Consider the following 11,795-nt stretch of genomic DNA (forward strand, 5'->3'; position numbering starts at 1 on the left):
CGACCGATTATCGGTTTGACCGATATTATTGGCCGATAATCACAATTTTGGGCATTATCGGTATCGGCAATTACCTTGCCGATAATCCGATAATGCCCCGCCCCCCACACGCACCGCCCCCATCCCCGGTTTTATAATTACCTGTTCCCGGGGCCCACGCTACTTCTGGCTCCTGCTGCGTCTTGTGTTAAGCTGTGCGCAATGACGAGTGACGTGACGCAACGCCACCGTCAGTGCGCACAGTGACAGCTCAGGAGGACGCCACCGGAGCCAGATGTAGAGTGGCCCCCGGGAACAGGTAATTATAAAACCAGGGATGGGGGAGGCAATGGGGCCAGGGCGGTGCGGTGGGGTGGTAGGGGGTGCGGAGCGGTGCGGCGGTGATAGGCCTCAGGACCCCCGGACAGGCAGGGGGAGAGAAGCGGGTGGCGGCGGTCTATGGCACTGCAAAAGCCGCTGCAGTTCATTGATTTAAAGCACCCGCTTTAAATCAATGATCTGCAGCAGTGTCGCGGGGGGATAAATAGCCGATAACTTATACCGGAATATCGGTATAAGTTATCGGCTCCAACCTGCACCGATTTTCGGTATCGGCCCTAAAAAAACAATATCGGTCGATCCCTACTCTGAACACCACTTTAAAGTCAAATGTTGTGCGTCTGTTTCTGTTTGTTTTGTCAGGAACAGACAACTACATTGTTTCTCTTTGGGTGCATTTACACACCGAATTCGCTGTGGAATTGAAGTTGTGCATTCTCAAGTCGGCAGTTGCAGATTTAACAAGGCAATGCCTTCATTGACATGCCAGTGTAAAATACATAAGAATGATTTGTAAAACAAGCACAGAATCCGGTGTGTGAATGCACTTAAAGGGAACCTGGCATCAGATTTTACCCTGCCTAACTGGTGGTGTGGTGTCCCGGCACCGCATTTCATGCGGTGCCTTGGTTATTAGTCCCCAAAGTTAGAGTCTCTAGGACTGTCAGGGTTCACTTTCCTCATTTAACCCCTAGTCACCCCTTAGTCACTTAATATTTGTAAATATTATCTATATAAATAAATGTATATGATATTACTCACTGTTTTAGCATTGCAGGACCTGCGGGTCATGTGACCGGGTTGCAGAACTCTATGGTTTTTGCTAAAGGACCTTTGGTGGTTTTTGGACATGTGATCACCCACAATCCATTGTAACGGTGAGTGACAGCTGAATGGACCAATCCAAAACGACCAACCCCTGCCCATATAAGGGAGCTGCGCTATTTTGTCCCTCTCTTGGGTTGCTGACTCTGAACGAGGTAGGACCTCTGCAGCTTACAAGACAAATTACTATGCCAAAAGCCTTGCGGCCTAGGCCTGAGCTAGAGACGGATAGTTCTTACAATTCCCCGCTATCTCCGCAAGATCTCCAACCCCTAAATCCAGCGGATCTATGCAAATACAATCCTCAAAATCTAAGCTAAGCATCTGTCAATCACTGCTGTGCTGTTTGTAAATACTCTTATCTGGACTGTTACCGTTACTGCATATACAGAAAATCTTCAGTAAAGATTCCTGCACGTTTGAAGTTCAGCACTGCTGTGGACAATTATTTATTTTACACTCACCTATCGCTCTTGGGAAGGGTGGCGATAGGCCCAGCATCACTAGAGTTTTAACCCTCACCCAGGCATCATGAGTGACAAGGGTTAACAGCGCCCTTTATTATACAGAACCGCAACACCCAATTTGCCCTACAACCCCCAGGCTTACCACAGTGGCAACACTTTCTATAGGGTAAAATAAGCTCTCTTACCATTGAAAACAAGTTTTAAAAGCCTCATGTCGTATGGTAATGAAACGTAAGTAGTAATCGGGGTGTGCGGGATCCTGCGTTAGTGACATCAGGCTGTGCCTATGACACTATGACATCTCGCCATAGTATGAGTGATTACAGCCCGAGACGCCATAACTACTTCAGGATACAGCACACCCCGATGACTTCTTTTGCATCATGACCATACGGCATGGAAGAAGATTTTCTTCACTATCACTGACAGCCTGGAGGACATCTGGGCCTGGTAAAGAGCCTTATTTTACCCTATAAAACATGTTGCCACCAGTTATATAGGGTAAAATCTGGACAGTTTTGTGCATATTTGATTAGGGATCGACCGATATCGATTTTTTAGGGCCGATTAGGGCTGGGCGGTATGAGCAAAACATGTATCACTGTATTTTTTTAAGTGATGGCGGTTTCACGGTATTTAACGGTATTCCCCCCGCCCCCCCATGTGACCTGGGCGCCGCTCCTCTCCCAACACCCCCCCCCTCACAATTAATTATCAGCTGCGCCGTCCCCACATGTCACCCGCGTGCGCTCCTCTGCTCATCCTCCTATGAATTGCGGGCTGCAGCGCTAGAAATCTGTACTACAAATTACGTTTCCCGGGCTGCTAAAATAAACAAAATAAACTTTAACTAACCTGCCTACATTCCCCCGTTGCTCTGCTACCGTCTTCACTGTCCTGCGCTGTTGTCCTCTTGCAGTTTCCTTGGGACAGGAAAGTCACAGAGCCACCAGCCTATCATCAGCCGGGGCGGTACATCGCTGCGGCCGGTGATAGGCTGAGCGCGCTGTCATGTATGCTCCTTACATGACAGTGGGCTCAGCCTATAAGCGGCCGAGGGGGACATCGCTGCGGCCGGTGATAGGCTAACAGCTCTGCGACGTTCCCATCCTCAGGACCGCAGCGGAGGGACCACGTCGGAAGGTAAGTTAAAGTTTGTTTTGTTTATTTTTTCAGCGTTATTTGTAGTACAGATTTCTAGCGCCAGCAGCCCTCAAATTGTATGAGGATGAGCAGAGGAGTGCACGCGGGTGACGATGTGGGGACAGATTATCTGCGCTGATAATTCGGGGGGGGGGTAAGCAGAATAGCGCTCGCGGGTCAAATATGATTAGTTCCCCGACCTGGGGACAGCACGCTGTGGCGGATAATTCACTCATTCGAGATTCGAGGGGGGGAGGGGCCCAACCGGTATTGCAGTATGGGCAAAATTTATATTGTGAAGGGGGGAAAAAAAAATCGGTATTCGGTATGAACCGGTATACCGCCCAGCCCTAGGGCCGATACCAATAATCTGTCACCTTTCAGGCCGATAGCCTGATATTCCTGTATAAATTATCGGCTATTTCAACCTCCCAACCCCCCATTGCAGATCAATGATTTATAGCCCGCGATACTTTTGGATTCGTCGGCATCCTGCGCTGTCACTGTGCGCACTGACGGTGACGTCGCGTTGGGGATGTCACTCGTCATTGCGCAGCACACAGCAACAGCTCAGGAGCCAGAAGGATCGTGGACCCCGGGAACAGGTAAACACAACACCGGGGATGGGGGGGATGCGATGGGGCAGCGGCATGTGGCCAGAGGATGGGGGGAGGCAATGGAGCAGCAGTATGTGGGCAGAGGATGGGGGGAGGCAATGGGGCAACGGTATGTGGGCAGAGGATGGAGGGAGGCAATGGGGCAGCGGCATGTGGGCAGAGGATGGGGGAAGGCAATGGGGCTGTGGTGGCAGTCTGTGGGCAGAGGATGGAGGGAGGCAATGGGGCAGCGGCATGTGGGCAGAGGATGGGGGAAGGCAATGGGGCTGTGGTGGCAGTATGTGGGCAGAGGATGAGGGGAGGCAATGGGGGAGCGGTGGCAGTATGTGGCCAGAGGATGGGGGGAGGCAATGGAGCAGCAGTATGTGGGCAGAGGATGGAGGGAGGCAATGGGGCAACGGTATGTGGGCAGAGGATGGAGGGAGGCAGCGGCAGCGGTATGTGGGCAGAGGATGGGGGAAGGCAATGGGGCTGTGGTGGCAGTATGTGGGCAGAGGATGAGGGGAGGCAATGGGGGAGCAGTGGCAGTATGTGGGCAGAGGATGAGGGGAGGCAATGGGGGAGCGGTGGCAGTATGTGGGCAGAGGATGAGGGGAGGCAATGGGGGAGCGGTGGCAGTACGTGGGCAGAGGATGAGGGGAGGCAATGGGGGAGCGGTGGCAGTACGTGGGCAGAGGATGAGGGGAGGCAATGGTGGAGCGGTGGCAGTATGTGGGCAGAGGATGAGGGGAGGCAATGGGGAGCAACAGCTGGAGGCAATGTGGGTCAGGTCGGCGGTGGATCCGCAGCGTATTTAACACTGTGGATCCATTACGTGTAACCCTACCCTCAAGGGGTTTCCCATCTGATGGCATTTCACTATTATATCATTGGTGGGAGTGGCGTACGATCCCCAACAATTCCAAGAATGCAGCGCCCCCTTCAGCGTGTTAGCACTGCAGTACTCACCTGAAGGTTGCCTACATAGGACAGCAGGCGGTGCTACAACACCTTTATACTCAGGACAGTAATAAAGGTGTCACTTCATCATATGGGGATACCCCTTTAAGATCAGAGTCTATGGAAAGCCAGGCCATAATAAAGTATATGGCGGCGTTTCCCCAACCAGAGTGCCTCCAGCTGTTGCAAAACTACAACTCGCAGCATGCCCGGACAGCCTTTGGCTGTCCGGGCATGCTGGGAGTTGTAGTTTTGCAACAGCTGGAGGTACCCTGGCTGGGTAACACTGGTCTATGGGGTATAGACAAAATTAACCTGTAAATGTCCATATAAATCAATGGTAGTTTCTCCTTTTTCATAAGCTCAGCAATGTAGTAGAACATATAACCGACACCTCGGGAAGGAAGAAGCGGAAGACAACTTCACGTGAAAAGAAACGGTAACGTCACCTGCGCTGAGGAACCCCGTAAAGACGACTCCCAGGATCCGTAACTGACACACAGACGTATAGACCAAGAACTGGGCGGGGCCTATCTTCAAACCGTTTCCCCGCCGCGCCTAGCCACGCCCAGAAATGGTTTCCACCAATGGAGTTCGGCACTGGCCGCCAATCCTTGAGCTTGTCCGAAACATTGTAGATGAGAAAGCAGCTGTTATTGGTCCATGTACACGTGACTCTTTTAGTGGGCGGGAATAACACTGGTACTAAGCAACGCAGCCAAACCCGGAAGTCAGCTGTAATAAGTTACAGCGTACAGTATTCCTTGTAGAGAGACATTGAATAGAATTGCTCAATAGAGGATCTGTTGAAGGATAAGATGATATGTTGTCCAGTCTGTTTTGAGCACCTGGTAATAATTCTGGGGTTTAGTTTCAGTCCTGGTGGCCTTAAGGTGTGTTGGAGAAGATTAACCCCTTCATGACCCAGGATTTTTCCATTTTTGCACTTTCGTTTTTTCCTCCTTACCTTTAAAAAAAACAAAACTCTTTCAATTTTGCACCTAAAAATCCATATGTTGGCTTATTTTTTGCGCCACCAATTCTACTTTGTAATGACATCAGTCATTTTACCCAAAAATCTACAGAGAAATGGAAAAAAAATTCATTGTGCGACAAAATTGAAGAAAAAACACAATTTTGTAAATTTTGGGGGCTTCCGTTTCTACGTAGTACATTTTTCGGTAAAATGACACTTTCTCTTTATTCTGTAGGTCCATACGGTTAAAATGATACCCTACTTATATAGGTTTGTTTTTATTGTACTTCTGGAAAAAATCATAACTACATGCAGGAAAATTTATATGTTTAAAATTGTCATCTTCTGACCCCTATAACTTTTTTTTTTTTCTGTGTATGGGACGGTATGAGGGCTCATTTTTTGCGTCGTGATCTGAAGTTTTTAGCGATCCCATTTTTGTAATGATTGGACTTTTTGATCGCTTTTTATTCATTTTTTCATGATATAAAAAGTGACCCAAAATACGCTTTTTTGGACTTTGGAATTTTTTTTGCGCGTACGCCATTGACCGAGCGGTTTAATTAATGATATATTTTTATAATTCTGACATTTCTGCACGCGGTGATACCATATATGTTTATTTTTATTTACACAGTTTTTTTTTTTTTATTCTTCACTTTTTTTTTCACTTATTTTTTTGCAGTGTTATAGGTCCCATAGGGACCTATAACACTGCACACACTGATCTTTTACATTGATCACTGGTTTCTCATAGGAAACCAGCGATCAATGATTCTGCCGCTTGACTGCTCATGCCTGGATCTCAGGCACTGAGCAGTCATTCGGCGATCGGACAGCATGGAGGCAGATAGGGATTCTCCGGCTGTCATGTAAGCTGTTCAGGATGCCGCGATTTTGCCGCGGCGATCCCGAGCAGCTCCCTGAGCTAACCGACATTAGTTTACTTTCACTTTAGACGCAGCATTCAACTTTGAACGCCGCGTCTAAAAGGTTAATAGCGCGCGGCACCGCGATCACTGCCGCGCACTATTAGACACGGGTCCTGGCCATTGCTAGGTGCCGGGCCCGACCCGCCGTGGCCCCACGTTATAGAATGGGAGCCGACCCATGACATACATGTATGCCATGGGTCGGGAAGGGGTTAATCAAAGCCTGCGATTTGCGGCAATTCCATATGGGTCTCCAGTGACCCGGAAAATAAGGGTGATCGGGGCTGTCCGACACAGCACCGATCCCCCTGAAGGCATAGGAGTGAGTTAACAGAAATGCAACCCCTCCTATCCCTGCAATTGATCGATCAGAAGCGACCGACCAATCACAGAAAGGAGGGGGGGTTAAAGTTCAGTTCCCCTGCTCTGCCCACCCATGGGTGTCCGGGCAGAGCGAGGGAGCATTGGGGCTCACTCGATCCAGGTGGTGGTGGTGGTGGTGGTGGAGATCATGCAGCACAGAAATTCAGCGGCGGTGATCTGGGTAGGTGGTCTGGAGGACTACACTTAAGAGCCTCTAAACTGTAGCCCTTCAGATCTTGCAAAAGTACAACTCCCAGCATGCCCACACAGCCATTTGCTGTCTGGGCATGCTGGGATTTGTAGTTTTGCAACATCTGGAGGGCCACAGTTTGGAGATCACTGTGCAGTGGCCTCTAAACTGTGGCCCTCCAGATGTTGCATGACTACAACTCCCAGCATGCACAAACAGCAAACTGCTGTCTCGGCATTCTAGGAGTTCTAGTTGCGTGCCTCTCAGCTGTTGCAGAACTACAACTCTCAGCATGCCCTTTAGCTATCAGTGCATGCTGGGAGTTGTACTTTTGCCACAGCTGGAGGCACACTGGTGAGAAAACACAGAGATTGGTAACAGAACCTAACTCAGTGTTTCTTCACCAGTGTGCATCCAGCTGTTACAAAACTACAACTCCCAGCATGCACTGATAGACCAAGCATGCTGGGAGTTGTTGTTTTGTAGCAGCTGGAGGCACACTGGTGGGGAAGCACTGGGTTTGTCTGTTACCTAACTCAGTGTTTCCTCACCAGTGTGCCTCCAGCTGTGACAAAACTATAACTCCCAGCTTGCACGGTCTGTCAGTCCATGCTGAGAGTTGTAGTTTTACAACAGATGGAGAGGTTTGTGCAACCGCCCCATGTGAATGTACAGGGTACAATCACACGGGTGGGGTTTACAGTAAGTTTTCCCCTGCAAGTTTGAGCTGTGGCAAATTTTCCACCGCAGCTCAAACTCCCAGCGGGGAAACTCGCTGTGAACCCCCGCCCGTGTGGATGTACCCTACAAACACTACACTACACACTTCCAGGCAGTGGAAGAGATAGGTGATATCTGGTAATTTTAAAAGCAAGTACACTGAGCGATTGTTTGAGCTAGTGATTGTGTGTCTGTATACAAGAGTGTGAAGTATACAAGTGAGTGTAAGTATAAAAGTGAGAGGGACTTAAAATTAAGGGAGTTTAATTGAAGTATTTGATTTTTTTTTTTTTTTTTTAACTGTTAATTTTTGCAATCCCCAGATCTAGTATGGCCTCCATGTTGGAAAAGGCAGTCCAGTGTGCATCTTGCACAATGTATGCAATCCTTAAACAGAAGGTTGGGGGTGCATATTGTTGTGCGAGATGTGTGCGAGTTGTTCATTTGGAAGCCCAGACCCTGGATCTAGTGGAGCAACTGGCAACACTGAGACGCATTGACAACTTGGAGAGGAGTCTCCTGCTCACTGAGCAAGTACTCTCTGGGGTAGAAGTGGGGGAGGATAGTGGGACGGAGGTGCAGGACAGTCAGGCAGTTTTGGAAGGTTTTGTTTTCACGCTGTACACTTTCCGGTAAAGATGACATGTTTTCTTTATTCTGTGGGTCAATACGATTAAAATGATACCCATGATTATATTCTTTTCTATAATTGTACCGCTTAAAAAAATCTCAAACCATTTTAACAAAATTAGTATGTTTGAAATTGCCCTATTTTGACTACCTATAACTTTCTAATTTTTCCGTATATGGGGCGATATGATGGCTCATTTTTTGCGCCATGATCTGTAGTTTTTAGCAGTATCACTTTTGCTTAGCTTTTAATTTTTTTATAATTTTTTTTTGGGAATAAAATGTGACAAAAAGCAGCAATTTTTTATTTATTTTTAATTTTTTTACGTTTACGTCGTTCACCGTTGGCGGTAAAATGGGAAAAACGGACGTTTTACTTTTTTATTGGGGCAGGGGATTTTTCACATTTTTTTACTTTTTTATTTTACACTTTTTTAGTTTACACTTTTTATGTCCACATAGGGGACTATTCATTGCAATCAGTTGATTGCTAATACTGTACAGTGCTATGTATAGGACACAGCACTGCTCAGTATTATCGGTGATCTTCTGCTCTGGTCTGCTCGATCTTAGACCAGAGCAGAAGACCCCGGTAGACGGCCGGAGCCAGGTGAGGGGACTTCCGGCCGCCATGCTGGATGATCGGATCCCCACGGCAGCGCCGCGGGTGATCCGATCATCCGTTCAAAGTACCGCAATGCCGCAGATGCCGTGATCTGTATTGATCAAGGCATCGGAGGGGTTAATAACAGACATCCGCACGATCGCAGCCGGGACCTGCCGGGCATGACGCGAGCACCGCTCCGGTGCTCGTGATCATGTCGGTGCGTAAATGTACATCATGGTGCGTTAAGTACCACGTCACCATGACGTACATTTACGTTCATTGCCGTTAAGGGGTTAAGAAGTGCTAGGGCTGCGTTTAGTATCACCGGGAACCCACATAGGTCTGAAATGAATTTACCGATCCGTCTCCACAATTCGAGGATACGTGGGCAGCTCCACCAAATGTGAATGAAGTTACCGTGACCTGTGCATCTCCAACAGTTATCCGAAGAAGAGGTAAATTTTGATAGACGAGATGGTACAAAGTACCAACGGTACAATTTTTTTTTAGTTCTTTCCAGGTGAGATACGCATGTGGAGACCTTGGGTATTATACAGTCTCACACACAAAGCTCTCCACAATGCTGCACCTCCCTACATCTCCTCTCTCATCTCTGTCTACCATCCTACACGTTCTCTCCGATCTGCTATTGATCTCACACTAACATCTTCTATAATCCGAACTTCTCACTCCCGTCTCCAAGACTTCACTCGTGCTGCACCGGTTCTCTGGAATGCTATCCCTCAATCCCTCAGACTCAACAACTACATCCATAGTTTCAAACGTGGCCTGAAAACACATCTCTTCAGACAGGCCTATAACATTCTTTAATTGGCCTCAACATATCCTCACACCTCTTGTTTGAATAGTTATTGTGTAATATTATGTCTGATACTTGTCTTTGTGTGTACCGCATAATTGTAAGCGCTGCGGAATCTGTAGGCGCTATATAAATAAATAAAATAAAAAATAAAATAAAATTGTTCCACTGGTCGTCCATAAAAATAACGCCCATATAATTTTCCCACCTTATTTTATACGGATCCGTTACTGTGGCATATTGCGATTTGAGAAGGGAATAGCAGCATGATATACCCCGTCCCCTCGTGTCAGGACTAGCAAGCCATGTGTATAGCTCAGAGTCAGTCATTGGGAGAGATGGGTGAATAGAAATCAGGGCATGTCTTATTTGAAGATATTTATAAAATTCTTTATTATTTATTAGAAATTTTGAGTGAAGTGTCTCAAAAGGAATACATGCTTTCCCGTCCCATATATCTGACAAATTGCAAACTCCCATATCAGTCCAGTGTGTGATGGATAGATATGGTATATGTGCGGTTAATACCTCAATTGAAGCAGAACCGTAGGGCATTTGAAATAATTTATTGGGTAGAACATATGTAGACCATACATAAATGATGGCCTCTAAGGTAGGATGTAGGGAAGCCAATTTAGTATCAAATAATGACGCAGCTATGAGGACGTGCAATATGGATATTTCTCAGTGCCCGTGTCTCAATAGACACCCAATGTTTCGATATGTCGAAGTTCCAGAGTGATTTAAGCTGATCTAGGATGACAGATCTATAATACTGCAATATAGACGGGCAGCCAATCCCTCCCTTCCCCAGGGGCGGATAGAGATTAGAAGCTCTGATCCTTGATTTTTTACCATTCCAGACATATTTCATTATTATGGATTGGAGTTTCTGTAAATAATTAAGAGGAAGTTTAATAGGGACATTCCTGAAAGTGTAAAGTATCTTTGGGAGGACCATTATTTTGATGGCTGCCACCCTTCCCAACCAGGAGACTCCCGCCCTTCGGAGGTGGGACGCAATCCTTCTCAAATCAGTAAGGAGCGAATCATAATTGGCTTCAAACTATTTTGAGGAGGGATAAGTCAAAGTCACCCCCAGGTATGGGATGGAATTTTCAACCCACGGGAATGGAAATTTATCTTTAAGGACCTTAACAATTCTATTAGGCAGGCCTAAATTTAGTATCTGGGATTTAGATGCATTGATTTTGTAATATGAAATATTGTCAAAGGAAGTGAAATCTTTGATAATGTTCGGGAGGGACTTAATGGGGTCAATACATGTTATAATGACATTGTCATGCGATGCGATGTTCAGCCTCCCCTATATTGATCCCCGAGATTAAATCATTAGATCAAATTTTTTCTGCCAGAGGTTCCATGGCCAGACCAAATATTAGGGGAGAGAGAGGGCATCCCTGACGTGTCCCGTTAGATATGTTACATTTTTGTGATATAAATCCAGATGTAAATATGGATGCTGATGGGCAGGTGTACAACGCTAAGATTGCTTTTTTAATGTTATTCAAATATTTTAAATGTATTTTTTGCCTTATTAAATAATTATTGCTAATATTTTATTTTATGTTTCCGCTGACCCACAAGGGCCCTGTGAGTCACGGTACACATATTACATTTCATCAAACTATTTTGTACATTCACATATAAATATTAATAAAAATAATTTTATTCAACCATTATTCCAGACCCTGAGCCTCAATTACTTTACTATATATTATGTTATGTATTCATTTATGCACTGTACCTTTAAGGGATTGTGGCAGAGTGAACAGGTGACCCTGACGCCCCAATGGGAGACCCCCAAAACTAGCCCTTATGTAGTGGGGGAGAGGAGTGTTCAGTGGGAATTTAGTGTGAGAGGAGAGTGTAAGAGGAGTAAGGAGTGGATTGCTGATATGTTGAGGAGAAGCCTAGGGAGAAGTAAACTGCAAAAATTCCACAGCCATGCCTATCTCAGGAAAAACCCCAGTGCACAGGTGACTGCCAAAGCCTGGCTGTAGGAAAAGCTCTTGTGAAAATCTCTTCTTCAGTCAGTCAGTCAGTCAAGTCTTTCAAGTCAGCGTGTTCTCCTAATAATCTTAGCGCTGCGTTCAACAGCAACTACAACTCCCACCAAGATGACAGGCTCACTGGGTTCCACACTGCCCATCCCTCTGCACAAAAGACTGTACTGTTTAAGATCTGCTACTTATAGCAATAGTAAAGATAGCTATCCGTAACCTTG

At 46.5% G+C, this 11,795-nt stretch overlaps 1 protein-coding gene across 2 annotated transcripts in view; it reads right to left on the reverse strand.

Moving 5' to 3' along the window:
- Positions 1–4,722, reverse strand: part of CEP85 (centrosomal protein 85) — a 79,780-nt gene extending 75,058 nt beyond the window's left edge. For both annotated transcript variants that reach the window (XM_056557441.1, XM_056557436.1), the window contains exon 1: positions 4,625–4,722. The gene's annotated coding sequence lies outside the window, so the exon portion shown is untranslated. The remainder of the gene's footprint in view (positions 1–4,624) is intronic.
- Between the last annotated feature and the right edge of the window lie 7,073 nt (positions 4,723–11,795).

Source organism: Hyla sarda, chromosome 2 (genome assembly GCF_029499605.1).
Source record: "Hyla sarda isolate aHylSar1 chromosome 2, aHylSar1.hap1, whole genome shotgun sequence".
In the NCBI taxonomy this organism is placed as follows: domain Eukaryota; kingdom Metazoa; phylum Chordata; class Amphibia; order Anura; family Hylidae; genus Hyla; species Hyla sarda.